This window comes from Hemitrygon akajei, chromosome 4 (assembly GCF_048418815.1).
Source record: "Hemitrygon akajei chromosome 4, sHemAka1.3, whole genome shotgun sequence".
In the NCBI taxonomy this organism is placed as follows: domain Eukaryota; kingdom Metazoa; phylum Chordata; class Chondrichthyes; order Myliobatiformes; family Dasyatidae; genus Hemitrygon; species Hemitrygon akajei.
This window is the reverse complement of record NC_133127.1, coordinates 184,876,278-184,895,613: the sequence shown is the minus strand read 5'-3', so window position 1 is coordinate 184,895,613 and position 19,336 is coordinate 184,876,278. Positions and strand designations below refer to the sequence as shown.

The 19,336-nt window shown below is 44.3% G+C and overlaps 1 protein-coding gene across 1 annotated transcript in view; it reads left to right on the top strand.

Moving 5' to 3' along the window:
- The first annotated feature begins 17,921 nt into the window (after window positions 1-17,921).
- Window positions 17,922-19,336, top strand: part of LOC140727030 (P2Y purinoceptor 8-like) — a 64,341-nt gene continuing 62,926 nt past the window's right edge. Inside the window, exon 1 of the mRNA XM_073044199.1 lies at window positions 17,922-18,102. The gene's annotated coding sequence lies outside the window, so the exon portion shown is untranslated. The remainder of the gene's footprint in view (window positions 18,103-19,336) is intronic.

Genomic DNA, 19,336 nt, shown 5'->3' with positions numbered 1-19,336 from the left:
CCCAGGTACTTGTAGGTCCTCGCCACATCCACATCCTCACCATCAATAAAAGGGAGCAATGCAGACTTGGTCTTCCCAAAGTCCATAACCATCTACATTGTCTTACTGACGTTGATCTGCAGATGATTCGGCTTGCCTCCACCAGGGCCCTGTATTCATCCTCCCGTCATCCATTTATACACCCAACTATTGTTGAGTCATCAGAGAATTTCTGCAGATGACATGACTCAGTGTTGTATCTGCCTGAGGTATACAGGGTAAACAGCAAGAGAGCCAGTCCAGCCCCCTGAATGGCCACTGTGCTGCTTTTAGCCATGTCTGACACATAGATCCGAAGCTGCACAAACTGTGGTCTGCCAGTCAGGGAGGGACTATTCCGTGCTGTATCTCAATAAATAATTTTGTGGCTTTCTATGAGTCCAAGAGATGAGTCTTTCATTCTTTAAGACTCCAAGATTTTGACTTACTTTATCATTCTGGACTCCAAGACTTCCCCAAATCACTGAGGAGAGGATAACCGCCCTATAATTTCCTTTCGTCTGGCTTTCTCTCTTCTTAAAGAGTGGGGTGACATTTGCAATTTTGCAGTCCTCTGGAACCAAGTGATGCTTGAAAGATCACGACCAATGCATCTGCTATCTCTTCAGCAACCTCTCTCAGAACTTTGGGATGTATGTAGTCCATCTGACCTAGGTGACTCATCCACCTTAAGACCTTTGAGTTTGCCTGGCACCTTTTCCTTTCTAATAGAAATGGCACTCACTCCTGTTCCCTGACATTCATGGAACTCTGGCACACTGCTATTGTCTTCTACAGTGCTGACTGAAGCTAAGTACTTATTAAGTTCATCTGCCATTTCCTTGCCTCCCATTACTACCTCACCAGCATAATTTTCCAGTGGTCCAATATCAACTCTCACCTCCCTTTTAATCTTTATATAACTGAAAAAAACTTTTAGTGTCCTGCTTTATATTATTGGCTGGCTTGCCCTCATATTTCATCTTTTCTTGTCTTATGGCCTTTTTAGCTGTCTTTCGTTGGATTTTAAGAACTTCCCAATCATCCAACTTCCTAATCACATTCGCTACATTATATGCCCTTTCCCTGGCTTTTGTGCAGTCCTTAAGACCATTAGACATAGACACAGGCATAGAATAGGCCATTTGGCCCATTGAGTCTGCTCTGCCATTCAATCATGGCTTATCATTTATTCCCCTCCCCAGCCTTCTCTTCATAACCTTCGATGCAGTGTTCAGTCAAGAACCTATCAATCTCTGCCATAAATACACCCAATGACCAGGCCTCCACAGCTGCCTGTGGTAACAAATTCACCACCCTCTGGCTAAAGAAAATTCTCCACATCCCTATATCCTGAGGCTGTACCCTCTTGTCCTAGATTTCGCCACTGTGGGAAACATCCTTTCCACATCTACTATGTCTAGGCCTTTCAACATTTGAAAGGTTTCAATGAGATCCCCCCCACTTATCCTTCTAAATTCTAGAGAGTACAGACCCAAAGGCATCAAACCCTCCTTGATTGATAACTCTTTCATTCCCAGAATCATCCTTGTGAGCCACCTCTGGACTCTCTCCAATGCCAGAACACCTTTCTTAGATGAGGAGCCCAAATACTGTTCACCATACTCAAGGTGAGGCCTCACCAGTGCCTTATTAAGCCTCAGCATCACATCCTTGCTCTTGTATTCAAATTCTCTTGAAATGATGCTAACATGGCATTTGCCTTTCTCACCACCGACTCAATCTACAATTTAGCCTTCAGGGTGTTCTGTACAAGGACCCCCAAGTCCCTCTGCATCTCAGATTTTTGGATTTTCTCCCAGTTTAGAAAATAGCCCACACATTTACTTCTACTACCAAAGGGCATGACCATGCATTTTCCAACATTCTATTTTATTTGCCGCTTTCTTGTCCATTCTCCTAATCTGTTTAAGTCCTTCTGCAGCCTACCCGTCTGCTCAACACTATTTGCCCTCCACCAGTCTTCATATCATCTGCAAACGTGGCAACACAGCCATCTATTCCATCATCTAAGTCATTGATTTACTGCATAAAAAGAAGTGGTCCAACACCAGCTCCTGTGGAACATCTCTAGTCACTCAGAGTGAGCCAGAAAAGGATCTTTTTATTCCCACCTGCTGCCTCCTGCCAATTTAGCCAATGCTCTAACCATGAGAGTAACTTTCCCGTAATACCATGGGCTGTTAACTTGGTAGGCAGCTTCCTTGTCAGCCATGGTTTCCTATCCCTGCCATTTGAGAACTTCTTCTTCTGTGGGAATATATATCTTGTGCCTTGTGAACTATTCCCAGAAACTTCAGCCACCTCTGCCCTGCATTCATCTCTGCCAGTATCCTCCTCCAATCCACCTGGGCAAGCTCCTCTCTCATGCCTCTGTAATTCCCTTTATTTCATTGCAATACTAAAAAATCTAACTAATGCATTTCCCTCTCAAATTGCAGTATGCATTCAATTATATTATGTTCACTGCCTCCTAAGGGTTCTTTTACCTTGAGCTCCTTAATAAAATCTGGATTATTACATAACACCCAATCTAAGATAGCCTTTTCCTGAGTACGCTCAAGCACAAGCTGCTCTAAAACGTCATCTTGCATGTATCCAACAAATTCCTTCTCTTGCGATCTAACACCAACCTGATTTTCCCAATCCTCTTGCATATTGAAGTCCCCCATGACAATTGTGACATTACTCTTAATATGTACCTTTTTCAGCTCCCTTTCCAATCTCAACACAACATTTTATATACTATTTGCCGGCCTATATATGATTCTCAGAATGTTGTTTTAACCCTTGCATTTTCTCAACTGCACCAACAAAGATTTGATATTCTTTAACCCTATGTTACATCTTTCTAAAGATGTAATTCCATCTCTTACCACTAGACTCACCACTGACTATGCCTTCTTGCTGGTCCTTTCATACAAAATATATCCTTTGATATTAAGCTACCAACTATGACCTTCTTTCAGCCACAACTCAGTGATTCCCACAACATTATACCGACCAATCTCTAATTGTGCCATGTGTTCATCCATCTTATTCTGAATACTACGTGCATTTAAATATAGACCTTTACTCCTGCATTTTTGTCATTTTGAATTTTGCCTGTGTCCAATTTATTTTTTTGCACTGTCTGCATTTTTACCCAATCTTTGCCTTTTCCTTCCTTACATTCATGTTACACCCATCATCTACCTGTAAATCTGCTGGCTCATCCTTGGCTCTATCATCCTGGCTCCCATCCCACTGCCATATTGGTTTAAACCACTCCCAACAGCCCTAGCAAAGCTTCCTGCAAGGATATTGGTCCCCCTCGGATTTGTGAAACCCGTCCCTTTTGTACAGGTCACACCTGCCCAAGAGGAGGTCCTAATGATCCAGAAATCTGTATCCCTTTCCCCTGCTCCAATTTTTCTGCCACCTCATTCTATTTCTATCCTTTTGTCATTTGACACAGGCAGCAATCCTCAGATTACTACCTTTGAGGTCCTGCTTCTTAACTTCCTTCCTAACTGCCTGTATTCTGTTTTCAGAACCTCCTCCCTTTTGCAACCTGTGTCATTGGTACCAATATGTACCATGAATTTTATCTGCTCACCCTCCCTTTTCAGGATATTGCGGATGCATTCAGAAATGTCGTGGATCCTGGCACCTGGGAGGCAAACTACCTTCTGTGTTTCTTTTTCAGGTCCACAGAATCGCCTATCTGTCCCCTAACTATAGAGTCCCCTAGTACTGCTGCCATCCTCTTCCTTTCCCTACCCTTCTGAGCCACAGGGCCAGACTCAGTGCCAGAGGCACGGCCTCTGTTGTTTCCTGCAGGTAGTCCATCAAGACTGTTCTGCCATTCCACCATGGCTGATTTATAGTTGCTCTCAACTCTATTTTCCTGTCTTTTTCCCATAAATGTTGTCACTCTATCTAATCAAGAGCTTATCAACCTCTTCTTTAAATTATACCACATGATTTGGTCTACATTGCCACCTGTGGCAAAGAATTCCACAGATTCACTACCCTCTGGCTACAGAAATTCCTCTGTACCTCTGTTTTAAAGGGATGTCAGTCTATTCTAAATCTGTGCCCTCTGGCCCTAGATGCCCCCCACCCCCAATTTTGGAAACATCCTTTCCATGTCCACTCTATCCAGTTCCCTTCAATATCCAATAAGTTTCAATGAGATCACCCTCCTGTTCTTCTAAACTCATCTCCTCCAAAACCCTTGGACCATTCTATTGTTTCTTCGCTTGTAGCTCTATTTCTTTTGTTCTTATTAGTACTAAGTTTACTCTGTGAGTTTCCCATGAGCAAGAAATCTTTTTATGCGTGGGTGTACAGTAAATTTACCTGAATCTGAATCTGTTATCAAGAACAAGTTCACAGAAGAGATGGTACAGATAGATAAAGTATGCTATAAAAATTATTCAACTCCCCCCTCCCGAAAGTTTTCATGTTTTCTTGTTTTACAACAGTGAATCACAGTGGCGAGATCTGTGTTCACTTTGACATGAAAACCTTTTTTTTCCCTGTTGGTCAGTGTCAAAAAATTAAATCCATTGTGATTCAATGTTGTAAAACAAGAAAACATGAAAACTTTCACGGGGGGGGGGTGAATACTTTTTCTAGGCACTCTAATTATAATGCTTAAAAGGCAGAGGGGGATATGGGCTTAATGGAGGAAATTAGAATTATATAAACTCAATGGCCACTTGATTAGGTACCTCCTGTAATAATATAGTGGCCACTAAGTGTATGGTCATGGTCTTTTGCTGCTGTAGCCCACTCACTTTGTATAATTTGTTATGCTTTTAGAGATGCTCTTCTGCATGTCACTGTTGTAATGCATGGTTACTTGAGATAATTTCTCCTTCCTGTCAGTCTGAAACAGTCTGGACTTCTCCTCTGATCACTCTCATTAACAAGGCTTTTTTTTGCCCACAGCAATGCTGTTCATTGAATGTTTTATTGTTTCTCACATCTGTAATGCCTGGCAGAGGCTTCACTGTGGTCTTTCTGTAGACGTGGTGTTTGGGTTATGGCTAGAGATATCGGGTGCTTTGGAATATGAACCTTCTAATCCAGGGAGCATTTTTTTGTGACCTGGGGTCTTTGTTTGGTGGGAGATCAAGAGAGAAGATGCTGAGGAGAACCGGTCGTAGGATTTGAGCTGCTGGGGACCATGATTTGATGGTGCAAGGTGCAGAGATCGACTGAGGACTGGTGAATATAACTTTTGGAAGAGTTGAGCTCCAACTTGCGCACATTTGACTGTTTAATTATAATGGACCCTTTTTGTTTTTTGTTTACTAACCCTTTAGTTAAGTTAACATCCATAAACATAATTCCCTTAATCGTATGCAGTGTGCTGTCTGTTATTTCTTGGCCCCGAGTTGTAACAGGGTAGCAAATTGCACAGTATCCACAAAAACCAGGGTTTGGGGCATGAGAGCTGCCCCAGTCTCACGGACCTGGTGGGACTGGAGTGTGGGGGGAGGCGGTATCACCATTCTCTGTAAACTCCAGGGACAGTTGTGTGTGAAAATCCCAGGAGATCAGCATTTTCTGAGACAGATACTCCCCCGCCTTCAAAGTTAAAGCCACTTAGATCACATTCCACTGTCAAAGCCCCTTACATCATATTTCTTCTCCATTCTGATGTTTGGTCTTGTTACAAAGGATGAACAACTCTGATGGGCAGAAGGGTGCAGAGTTGCCCATGCCCCCCTTTTGGAGAATCGCAAACCATTACTATTTCGATGCTGCTTACAAGGAGGTAAGAGAGACAAAAGATAACATGCCAGGACAGCTGTTACTGATAACAGCTCATGAGAGAGAATGAGACAGAGACACAGATGAGAGGTAAACAAGTTGGAACATCTGCTACTGATAAGAGAGGAGAGGAGTCATTGATTTACTGTTATTGACTTTTGGAGAAGGATTGTTTACTTGGTACTATTCTATTCATTGAAATTCCTTGGTGGACAGCTGGAGTGGACTGGTTTGATGGGCTAAGCCATTCAAAACTGATTGACACTTGAGACCCCGTGAGTGGGGATGAAAGTGAGGTCTGGGGTGTCACCCCTCAGATGCACCAGGAGACACACTAGTGAGCATCAGACACCCATGAGAAAGTGTGGGGCATCAGAGACCGAACGTAGGATCGGTCAATTTTAACTCACAGTGTTTATAGCGAGGCTGGTGGGGGCTTGTGTGTGTGTCCACCCTTGCCTGGGTGACGAGTCCACCACGGAAGAACAGTCTAGCTAAAGGACTGAGGGGTCATACTTGAATGGCCACAGCAATAACACATCGACAGATCAAGATCATAAAGGAAGGTTGGCAAGTCAATAGCTGTTACTGTTTGCGCTCTCTCTTTCTCTCTCTCTCTCCAACAATTACAACACATCGACCAACAACTACTTCAGCCTGCATGAACTGAACTTTATATTTCCATGTGACAATTCATTATCCCCTAGACAACGATAGAGCTTGTTTATTATTGATTATTATTATACCCACACTTTTAGGTTTAGTATTGCTAACATATATTATCTGTATATTTGCATTAATATTGTTTTGCATATTTTTACTAATAAACACTGTTGAAAATAGTACCACCAGACTTCAACAGACACTTCTATCTTTGCTGGTAAGACACCCAGTTACGGGGTATGTAACAAATTGGGGGCTCGTCCGGGATTTGATACAAAATTGGGGGGGGCAGTGAATCGGGCTATAAGTTCAGAATATGATCTGGTTGCATGGATAATCAGATGGGAAACCAGCAAAGATGGATATAGACAAATTTTTAGAAAATCCGACTTTGAAGGCGCTAGAGGATGCCAAAAAGACGGACTTGGTGAATATTGTGAAAGGATTAAATCTCACAGAGGTGAAGTCGTCAATGAAAAAAGTGGGAGATACAGAGGGCCATAGCTCAGTATTATATGGACAAGGATGTGTTTTCGGCTGGGGTATTGGATCTGTTCCCGGAAAAGAAACCAGTTGTTGGGGTGGTTCAGTTAGAGTTGGAAAAATTAAGGTTGGACGCGGAACAGAAGAAAAGGGAGTATGAGCTCCAGCTAAGGGAGTTAGAGGTGAAAAGGGAGAGGGAAAGAGCTGCATGGGAGAAGGAAAAAGCCGAAAGGGAGATGGGGGAAAGGGAAAAAGAGAAGCAGAGGCAGCATGAGCTGGACATGGAGAAGTTAAAGCAAGAGGAAAGAGTCCAAGGGGTAGACCGAGAGGAGAAGTTTAATGTTAGTAGGGAGTTTAAGTTAGTACCTCCGTTCGAGGAGACAGATGTTGACAGTTACCTTGTGCATTTTGAAAAGGTGGCAGTGAATCAGAAGTGGCCCAGAGATCAGTGGGTGGCGTTGTTACAAAGTGTATTAAAAGGGAAGGCTCAACGGGCATATGTGGCATTGACCGAGGAGGAGTCTGAGAATTATGAGGAAGAAAAACAGGCTATCCTTTGGGCCTACGAGTTGGTACCTGAGGCATATAGACAAAAGTTCAGAGATTTAAAGAAAGTGTGGAATCAGACGTATACAGAGTTTGCCTATGAGAAGGGTGTGCTTTTGGATCGCTGGTGAGCGGCAGAAGGGGTGGAGGAGGATTTCCATTGTTTCAGAGTTAATTCTGATTGAGGAATTTAAAGGTTGTATTATCCAGATGTATCTGAACGAGAAGCCGAATAAGTCTATATTGGCATTTGCCAGGTTCGCAGATGAATATGCCCTAACCCACAAGACAAGGTTTTCCTCAAATAAAAGTTATCAGAAAGGCAGTAGGGATGGTAGAGAAAGCCCGCTGGCTAAGGTAGAGAATAAGCCGGGAGCTAGCGGTAAAGGTAAGGAGGAAGACAAGCAGGCTGGCAGGAAAGTTCCTGGCTTGACCTGTTATAATTGTGGAAGGGTTGGTCATATTGCATCTAAGTGCTTTGCTCCAAAGAAGGAGACAGGAAAAGGGAAAACAGCAGTCCCTACAGGGTGTATTGAGTTGATCAGCAAATCGATGAGAAAGGCCAAGGTAGATAAAATACAAGAGGGGCGTGAGAAATTTATTTCAGAAGGGACAGTGTTTGTGAAAGAGGGAGAAACCCTAGTTCCAGTGCGGATCTGGAGAGATACTGGGGCTGATCAGTCATTAATCCTAAGTAAGGTACTAGATTTTGGTCCTGAGACTGGAGAGGTAGTTTTGAGAGGCATAGGAAAAGGAACAGAAGCTGTGCCTTTGCATGGGATCATTTTAAAATGTGACCTGGTATCTGGACCAGTTGAAATAGGGGTGCGGTCAGAATTACCTAGAGACGGCGTGGACATCCTTCTTGGTAATGATTTAGCAGGTGGTGAGGTGGGGTCAGCAGTAAAACTGACAAGCAAGCCTGTGAGTGCTGAGGACCCGCCCCTGGATTCTAAGATCTATCCCGCATGCGGGATCACTCACAGCATGTCGAGAAAGGCGGCTGAGAAAGAGGACAGTTTAAATGAGTCCAGTGTTGATTTGACTAAGACGTTTTTACCGACCCTGTACCAAGAGGGGTTAGGGGATGGTGCAACGGAGAATAGGGAGGTGGAAAAGAGTAAAAGAGAAGAGGTAGACCTACCCTTAGCAAGAAGAGAATTTATAAAAGAGCAGGGACGTGACGAGGAACTGGTGGCATTGAGAGAGTCAGTTCTTTCTGAGAGAGAGATTGAGAAAGAGCCAGAGGGTTACTACCTGAAGGAGGGTGTGTTGATGAGGAAGTGGAGGCCCACCACGGTGCCGGTCGATGAGGACTGGGTGGTGGTACATCAGGTGGTAGTTCCGAAGGTGTATCGGGATGAAATTTTGAACTTAGCTCATAAGGGACCTTTAGGTGGACATTTGGGAGTAAGGAAGACAGTGGATAGGGTTATGAAGGATTTCTATTGGCCAAACATGAGAAAAGATATTGCTGATTATTGTAAAAGGTGCCATACATGTCAGGTGGTAGGAAAGCCAAAGCTGGTTATCCCTAAGGCACCTCTCAGACCAATACCCGCTTTTGAGGAGCCTTTCTCCCGAGTCATTGTGGATTTTGTGGGTCCTTTACCTAAAACTGTGAGTGGGCGACAGTACGTCATGACCATGATGTGTGCTGCTACACGATTTCCAGAGGCTGTGCCTCTGGGGAATATTAGGACCCCTGTGGTGGTGAAGGCACTTATTAAATTCTTTACCACAGTGGGGCTACCTAAGGAAATACAGTTGGATCAAGGGAGTACATTTACATCCAAAGCATTTCAGCAAATGATGACCCAGATGGGAGTCAAACAAATTTTAGCTTCTGCATACCATCCAGAATCCCAAGGAGTGTTGGAAAGATTCCACGCTACACTAAAGACCATGATTAAAACTTATTGTCAGGAAAACGTTCGAGACTGGGATGATGCATTACCACTTCTGTTATTTGCAGTAAGGGATACAGTTCAGGAATCTCTGGGGTTCAGTCCGTTTGAGCTCGTTTTTGGTCACAGGCCCAGAGAACCTTTAACCCTACTTAAAGAGAAGTGGTCTAGTCCGAACGTTCAAGTCAGTGTGATTGACTATGTTTTAAAATTCCGGGAAAGACTTCATAAGGTATGTGCCTTGGCAAAAGAAAATCTTAAAGACTCCCAGACAGGAATGAAACAATGGTATGACAAATGAACGAGAGAGCAAGAGTTTCACGTGGGCGATAAGGTTTTGGTCCTATTTCCTGTAGTTACCAACCCCCTACAGGCAAGGTTTCAAGGACCGTATAAAGTGATTAAGAAAATAGACTCACTGAATTATGTGATTGAAACACCTGATAGACGAAAGCCGAACCAGTTGGTTCACGTGAACATGATGAAAGGTTATCATGAAACGACCCCCGCGGTGGTCGGTACAGTCACGAAAACTGATGAGGCAGAAAGGAGTTTTGAGGAGGAACCAGAGCAGTTTGAAAAGATAAGTATAGTACCCACCAGATTAGAGAACTCTGTTATTTTAGCAAACCTTGCTGATAAAGTCAATCACATAGAGCCTGAACAGAGGGAGCAGTTAATACAGCTCATTAAACGGCATATAGATTTATGTCCAGATGTTCCAAGGAGGTGTAGAGGAACAGAGCATGATGTGATTGTTACCTTGACCCAGCCTATTAAACAATCCCCTTAATGGATGAATTCAGAAAAGAGTAAGCTAGTAGGAAAAGAGATTGAGCATATGCTAGCTGCTGATATAATCCGCGAATCCTCTTCTGCGTGGGCCTCTCCCTGCGTGGTCGTACCAAAACCGGACAGTACCATAAGATTCTGTACCGATTACAGAAAGGTGAACGCTGTCACACAGACAGATGCTTACCCTATCCCTAGGGTGGACGATTGTATTGATAAAATGGGGAAGGCGAGGTACATCACTAAGATTGACTTGTTAAAGGGGTACTGATGCATTCCCTTAACGGACAGGGCTCAAGAAATTTCAGCCTTTGTCACCCCATCCGGGTTTTACGAGTACAATGTTTTGCTGTTCGGAATGAAAAATGTACCAGGGACATTCCAGAGGATGATTGACACAGTGATAAAAGGGTTAACCAACACCAAGGCCTATATTGACAATGTGGTAGTTTGGAGTGACACCTGGGAGGAGCACATTGAAGCTGTAGAAAACCTGTTTAAAAGAATGTCTGCAGCCCAACTTACAGTGAACCTTGCAAAGAGTGAATTTGGTCATGCCACAATCACGTACTTTGGGTATGTGGTAGGGCAGGGGCAGTTGGCTCCTGTGCAAGCAAAAGTAAAGGCTATTTCCGAGGTTCCTGTACCCACCAATAAAAGGGCACTGAGAAGATTTTTGGGCATGGTGGGATACTATCGAAAATTCTGTAAAAATTTTGCGGATATTGCTCTCCCACTTACAAAACTCCTACGGAAGGAGGAAAAATTTGAATGGAGCAATTCTTGTCAGAATGCTTTTGAAAAGTTAAAAACCATATTGTGCCATCACCCTGTGTTAAAGGCACCTGACTTATTAGAACCCTTCTCCCTGGCGACTGATGCAAGTGATGAGGCTGCAGGGGCAGTCCAATTGCAGAAAGCAGGAGATGGAGTGGAACACCCGGTAGCGTATTTCTCTCGGAAGTTCAATGTGCACCAGAGGAATTACTCTACCGTGGAAAAGGAATTGTTGGCACTTGTTTTGGCAATACAACATTTTGAAGTGTACATTTGTTCAGCGTAAAGACCCTTAATTGTTTATACAGATCACAACCTGTTGGTATTCCTGGCTAACATGAAAAATAAAAATAGGAGGTTATTAAGTTGGAGACATGCTGCAAGAATTTGATATTAAGATACAGCATATTAAAGGAAGTGATAATGTAATCGCTGATTGCTTATCTAGATGCTAAGTTGAATGTATATCTGTATTGCTCTGTAGTTAAAAAAACCTTCTGTATTTTGTTAGATTTTGTAATTCTGTAAGACTCTGTATTAATTAATTTTCCCCTTTGGTGAAAATTCCTAGAAGGACGGGGGTGTTACGAAGGATGAACAACTCTGATGGGAAGAAGGGTGCAGAGTTGCCCATGCCCCCCCCCTTTTGGAGAATCGCAAACCGTTACTATTTCGATGCTGCTAACAAGGAGGTAAGAGAGACAAAAGAAAACATGCCAGGACAGCTGTTACTGATAACAGCTCATGAGAGAGAATGAGAGAGACACAGATAAGAGGTAAACAAGTTGGAACATCTGCTACTGATAAGAGAGGAGAGGAGTCATTGATTTACTGTTATTGTCTTTTGGAGAAGGATTGTTTACTTGGTACTATTCTATTCATTGAAATTCCTCAGTGGACAGCTGGAGTGGGCTGGTTTGATGAGCTAAGCCATTCAAAACTGATTGACACTTGAGACCCCGTGAGTGGGGATGAAAGTGAGGTCTGGGGTGACACCCCTCAGACACACCAGAAGACACGCTAGTGAGCATCAGATACCCACGAGAAAGTGTGGGGCATCAGAGACCGAACGTAGGATCGGTCAATTTTAACTCACAGTGTTTATAGCGAGGCTGGTGGGGGCTTGTGTGTATGTCCACCCTTGCCTGGGTGACGAGTCCACCACGGAAGAACGGTCTAGCTAAAGGACAGAGGGGTCATACTTGAATGGACACAGCAATGACACATTGACGGATCAAGATCGTAAAGGAAGGTTGGCAAGTCAATAGCTGTTACTGTTTGCGCGCTCTCTTTCTCTCTCTCACTCCAACAATTACAACACATCGACCAACCACTACCTCATCCTGCATGAACTGAACTTTATATTTCCATGTGACAATTCATTATCCCCTAGACAACAATAGAGCTTGTTTATTATTAATTACTATTATACCCACACTTTTAGGTTTAGTATTGCTAATGTATATTATCTGTATATTTGCATTAATATTGTTTTGCATATTTTTACTAATAAACACTGTTGAAAATAGTACCACCAGACTCCAACGGACACTTCTACCTTTGCTGGTAAGACACCCAGTTACGGGGTACGTAACAGTCTAAACATCTGAACATCTTGAACATGTCTGCATGCTTTTAAGCATTGAGTTGCTGCTACATGATTGGCTGATTGCTGTTGTTGCTTGCTTCTGCTGTTCGTATGATTTGTTCTCATTTTTTTCCACTGTGGGCTCTGTAGGTTGGTCTTAATTTTTTTTAAATTTGGGTTCCTTGCTTTGCGGCTGCCTATTAAACAAACAAGTCTTAAGGCTGGATAATTTATACAGTCTTTGATAATAAATGAACTTTGAATCTTGATTAGACATTTGCAAATGTAAAGATGTACCTAATAAAGTGGCCAGTGATGGCATCACGGGTTGAAGTTGCTCAGAGGGTGTGCAGACCAGCTGGCAGATATTCTCACTGACATCAACGTGCTTCAAGGCCGCCACCATCGTCCCCGTGCTGAAGAAGTCTTTAGCGTCCTGCTTCAACGACTACCGTCCCGTGGCACTCACATCCATCATCATGAAGTGTTTCAAGAGGCTCGTCATGAGACTCATCAAGACTCTGCTACCCCACTCACTGGACCTCCTGCAGTTCGCATACTGTCCCAACCGCTCAACAGATGATGCCATTGCCACCACCCTCCACCTGGCCCTAACCCACCTGGACAAAAAAGACACGTACGTTCGAATGCTGTTCATAGACTTCAGTTCAGCATTCAACACAATCATTCCTCAGCACCTGATTGGAAAGCTGAAACTGCTGGGGCTGAACACCTTCCACTGCAACTGGATACTAGACTTCCTGACTGGGAGACCTCAGTCAGTCCGGATCGGAGGCAGCATCTCCAACACCATCACACTGAGCACGGGGGCCCCCCAGGGCTGTGTGCTTGGTCCACTGCTGTTTACCCTGCTGACCCACAACTGTGCAGCAATACACAGCTTGAATCACATCATCAGGTTTGCCAATGACATGACCGTGGTGGGTCTCATCAGCAAGAGCAATGAGTCAGCTTACAGACAGGAGGTGCAGTGGCTAATGGATTGGTGCAGAGCCAACAACCTGTCTCTGAATGTGAACAAAAGAGATGGTTGTTGACTTCAGGAGATAATGGAGTGACTACTCTCGGCTGAACATTGACAGCTGCTCTGTTGAGATCATTAAAAGCAGCAAATTTCTTGGTGTTCACCTGGCAGAGAATCTCACCTGGTCCCTCAACACCAGCTCCATAGCAAAGAAAGCCGAGCAGCATCTCTACTTTCTGCGAAGACTGAGAAAAATCCATCTCCCACCCTCCATCCTCACCACATTCTATAGAGGATGTATCGAGAGCATCCTGAGCAGCTGCCTGGTTCAGGAAATGCACCGTCTCAGATTGCAGGACCTTGCAACGGATAGTGAGGTCAGCTGAGAAGATCATCAGGGTCTCTCTTCCCACTATTACAGACATTTACACCACACGCAGCACCCACAAAGCTAACAGCATTGTGAAGGACCCCATGCACCCCTCACACAAACTCTTCTCCCTCCTGCCATCTGGCAGAAGGTACCAAAGCATTCGGGCTCTCATGACCGGACTATGTAACAGTTTCTTCCCCCAAGCCATCAGACTCTAGACTGACATCTACATCATTTAATATTATATTGAAATTTGTCCTATACTGTGCCTATTGTCTTGTTTATTAATTATTGTACTGCCCTGCACTGTTTTGTGCACTTTATGTAGTCCTGTGTAGGTCTGTAGTCTAGTGTAGTTTTTATGTTGTTTTACATAGTCTAGTGTAGTTTTGTGTTGTTTCATGTAGCACCAGGGTCCTGGAGGAACGTTGTTTCATTTTTACTGTGTACTGTACCAACAGTTTGTGGTCGAAATTACAATAAAAAGTGACTTGACTTGATAGGGTGGTTAAGAAGTCAAGAGGTATGTTGGCCTTCATTACTCAGGGAATTGAGTTCAAGAGCCACAAGTTGATGTTCTATAAAATCCTGGTTAGACCACGCTTGGTGTATTGTGCTCACTACTGGTTGCCTCATTAGAGGAAGGAGGTGGAAGCTTCAGAGACAGTGCAGAGGAGATTTACCAGGATGCTGCCTGGATTAGAGATCATCCCTTATGAGGATAGGTTGAGTGAGCTAGGGGTTTTTATTCTTTGGAATGAAGGAGGATGAGAGGAGACTTGATAGAGGTATACAGGATGGGAAGAGGCATAGATAGACAGCCAAAGACTTTTACCCAGGGCGGAAATAGCTTATACCTGGAGGTATAATTTTAGTGATTGGAGTAAAGCGTAGCAGGGATGCCAGAGGTAAAATTTTTACACAGAGAGTGGTGAGTGCATGGAATGCCCTGCCAGGGGTGGTGGAGGCAGATACGTTAGGGGCAGTTAACAAACTCTTACATAGGCACATGGATGGCAGGAAAAAAGGGTTATGTATTAGAGGTAGTTTAGATTCCAACCCTTCTCTCCTACATAACGCCCCATTTTCCCTATCAGCCATGTGACCTTAGGTTGAAAGGTCATCACAATATTGTGGGCTGAAGGGCCTGTAACATGCCGTAGTGTTCAATGTTCTATGAATGGACAAGGTAGGTTAGAAGGGATAGTGGCTGTGCTGTAATTCATTGTTTCTGTAATTCATGGGGTGATGATGCACTGTCAGAGAAGGCATTGTCCTCTTGAGGTATAGAGCTCTGTCAGCCTCTCTATTGCAGATGTAAAGGTGTACCTAATAAAGTGGCCAATGACTATACAAAGGCATCAGGGGTTGGGTGGGGTAGACATGGCAACAGGTGCCTCTGCACCTTCTTACACCATTCCATCCATGCATTTGTCAACATCAAGAAGAGGCCCAGAGCAGACATAAAGACCATGATGGAATCAATCCGGCATTCAAAATAAAAGCAAGTTGTTTCATGAAAATTACTCAGCATGCTTGTTAATGCTGGGCGAGTGCACCTGATGGATGTCCTAGAAGCAGGGAACATGGGAAGAACTTAAATTCAGAGACATTTGGAGGTCAACTAATGAGTGGGTGGACATCACCCTATGTTATACAGTGGTGCGCTGGTGTAACTGCAATCACACAACTGTTATAGCTGATATCAAGTCAAGTCAAGTCAAGTCACTTTTATTGTCATTTTGACCATAACTGCTGGTACAGTACACAGTAAAAATGAGACAATGCTTTTGCAGGACCATGGTGTTACATGACACAGTACAAAAACTAGACTGAACTACGTAAAAAACAACACAAAAAAAACTACACTAGACTACAGTCCTACCCAGGACTGCATAAAGTGCACAAAACAGTGCAGGCATTACCATAAATAATAAACAAGACAATAGGGCAGTAAGGTGTCAGTCCAGGCTCTGGGTATTGAGGACTCTGATGGCTTGGGGGAAAAAACTGTTACATAGTCTGGTCGTAAGAGCCCAAATGCTTTGGTGCCTTTTCCCAGATGGCAGGAGGGAGAAGAGTTTGTATGAGGGGTGCGTGGGGTCCTTCATAATGCTGTTTTGCTTTGCGGATACAGTGTGTAGTGCTGCTATCACAGTGATCTGTTTCAAACACAACCCCCGCACTGAGTATCTGGAGTCTTCAAGTTCTCCTTGTGAGCTCCCCCTCCTTGAGTGCTCTAGCTTAGTCATTCATTATTTAGAGATACAGCACAGGAACAGGCCCTTCTCGTCCAATGAGTCCTCACTGCCCAAATACACGCATGTGACCTACTAGCCTGAATGTCTTTGGAATGTGGGAGGAGACTAGAGCATCCCGAGGAAACCAAAGAAGTCACGGACAGAATGTACACACTACTGACAGACTTTAAACCTGGGTCACTATTCCACTGTGCTGCTGCAAAGACATGCCAGTTGGTAGGTTGTCGCCACTGTGAATTGCCTCTATTCTGTAGGTGAATGGTATTAGCAGAAAGGGGAGGGGAGTTAATGGGAAAATGCTATGAATTAATGGGGAATGGCATTGTGCAATGTGCGGACATAGGCTTGATAAATGAAATACCCTCCTTCAACGCCATATTGGGCCTTGGAATGCAGCTACAATAACATCAAGCGGAGATGATTCCTGGCGGATTGCGTAGACTTGTACCCACCTAGTAGACCATGACACCACAGGTCACAGGAGCAGAAATAAGCCATTTGTCCCATCAAGTCTGCTCCAACATTCTATCATGGCTGAATTATTTTCCCTCTCGATCCCACTCTCTTGCCTTCTCCCTTACTACTGCAGAACCTATCAACCTCCATTTTAAATATTCCCGGTAACCTGGCCTCCACAGCTGTATGTGGCAATGAATTCCACAGATTCACCACCTTCTAGCTAAAGAAGTTCCTCCTCATCTCTGTTCTAAAGGGATGTTTTATTCTGAGATTGCGCCCTGTGGTCCTGGACACCCCCATTCTCTCCAAGTCCACTCTATCTAGGCCGTTCAATATTTGGTAGGTTTCAATGAGATCTCCCTTCCCCATTCTTATAAACCCCAGCGAGTACAGACCCGGAGCCATCAAACATTTCTTCACGTTCATCCTTTCACTCCCAGGATCATTGCTGTGGATCCTCTCTGGACCCTCTTCAATGTCGGCACATCCTGAGAGGCCGCAGTCGGTCAGGGTTGACCATGGATGTTGCGTCCTAGCTGTATAGATACGCAAGCCAGGACTGTACAAGCTGTTGCCCGTGTAGCGAGGCCCCCCTCTTCATGCATCGAATGAACCCAAACGAATGACGGAGACCGATACCAGCACCGTCGCAGGGGTTGCCGGCCAGCACGGAACTCAACATAGGACTGCACTAGGACTCCCCAAAATACTGAAGACAATGGAAACCTCAGATAAAAGCGGAAAATGTTGTCGGTACAGACCAGGCAACGAGAACATCAGATGCAATGTTTCAGGTCATTCCGAGCGTATGAAGCGTCGGAACCCGATGCTTGGATGACAATTTAGGTGCCGGGCCAGATTGAAAAGGCCAGGGTGTCGGGGCCAGAGGCGAAGGATAGGCTGGTTCAGCTCTGCGCTGAACTAAGAATCTGGGGGCGGACTCTCTGTGAACTTCAGTGGTTTCTCGTGCTAGCAAGTTGGTTTACGTTTTGATGGCAACCGCTGAAATCAGCGATTCAGCAAACATCCTTGGAGAATTATGGGCAGAGCTCAGGAGAACGGGGTTGGGAGGGATAATAAATCAGCTACGATGGAATGGCGGAGCAGATTCGATGGGCCGAGCGGCCTAATTCTGCTCCTGTGCTTTATGGCCTCTAAATGGACAGTTGAGTCTTCATCTGGTTTTTTTTTCCCGCCCACACGGGAGGTTTAACCAAGGCTCTCAGACTTCTAACACATAAGGCGGGTGAGGTAGTTCGTAGCTCCTCCCAGCAGCCGGGATTGTCCATCTCTGATTTGTCTGAACTGCTCACAATCTCTGCTCGATTGTCAATGTGTCGGGTGTCAATGTGATATTATTTTTCTATCCCGACTACTTGTCCGACTCGCTCAATAAACAGCCGGGAAAGCAAACCATCGGAACAGCTGTCTGAAGAGAAGTGTACTTGACATTGCCAAAGTCGGTAAGCCCTTTTGTTTAATTAAAACGACGCGATTTTGTGACGTTTCCTACAGTGCGGGAGTGTAGGATCAGAGAGCACAAGCTCAGAGTTGTTCAATTAAAACGGAGATGAGGCGGAATTTCCTTAGCCAGAGGGTGGTGAATCTGTGGAATTCATTGTCACAGACAGGCTGGAGATCAAGCCATTGGGTATACAGTATTTCAAGCAGCGATTGACAGCGTCTTGATTAGCAAGGGTATCAAATGATAGGGGTTGCGAGAGATAATACATAACTGATGATGCAATGGCGGAGCAGACTCGATGGGCTGAATGGCCTAATTCTGTTCCTGTGTCTTACGGTCTTATGGAGTTCACCTTTTGGGCCGATAACCTTAATGAAGACCCTTAGTTATTCCCCTCCATAGATGCTGTTTGACCTGCTGAGTTCATCCAGCAATGTGTGTGCGTGCGTGCGTGCGTGTGTGTGTGTGTGTTGCTCTGGATTTCCAGCGTCTGGAAAATGTCTTTACGTTTTGCTATAATTTTGGTTTTATATAAAATATATTTCCATAGAGGTATAACGTGCGTTTGTACACCACGAGTTTGTGCAGGTGTGCACGCGTGCATTTATGTGGTATTTCGTACAGACTTTTGCGTGCATATGTATATGTTTATACTTAGCTCTTATGTGATTTTGGACACGATGTGTCGATGTTTCTAATCCGGTAACAAAGACCTATGTGTCTGAATATGTGCTTACAGTGCGCTCTATTGTCTAAAAGTCTGTCTGCACGTGTGTGTATGTTATTCGCAGCAGACGCGACAAGTGATCTGGCGACTCTGCGGGGACCTGGTTTGACTTGGTCCCAGGTGACTTGTCCTGCTTCTCCTCCCGCCCCCTTTCCAGGGAATACGGTCTCACGGAGACGCGGGTTTGATGAACTTTTAAAGGTTCGATCTTGTTCAAGGTCTTTTTCCAGTACACGAATATAAAGGAGAACGAAATAATTGTTACTCCGGATCCGATACAGCACAAAACACACACACAATAAGATAACACAGTAAATATAAATTGATAGGATAGCTTTTATACTTAGATTGATTGGGTGTACGTAAAGACAAGCGAAGTTAGCCCCGGCGGACTGGACGGATGAGTCCAGAGTGAGCCACAACCGCGGTTCTGCATCGCTGTGTAGTCGGCGAAGGCAATGACCATCCACTACAACCGATGAAAACCCCAGATGTGATGACTCAT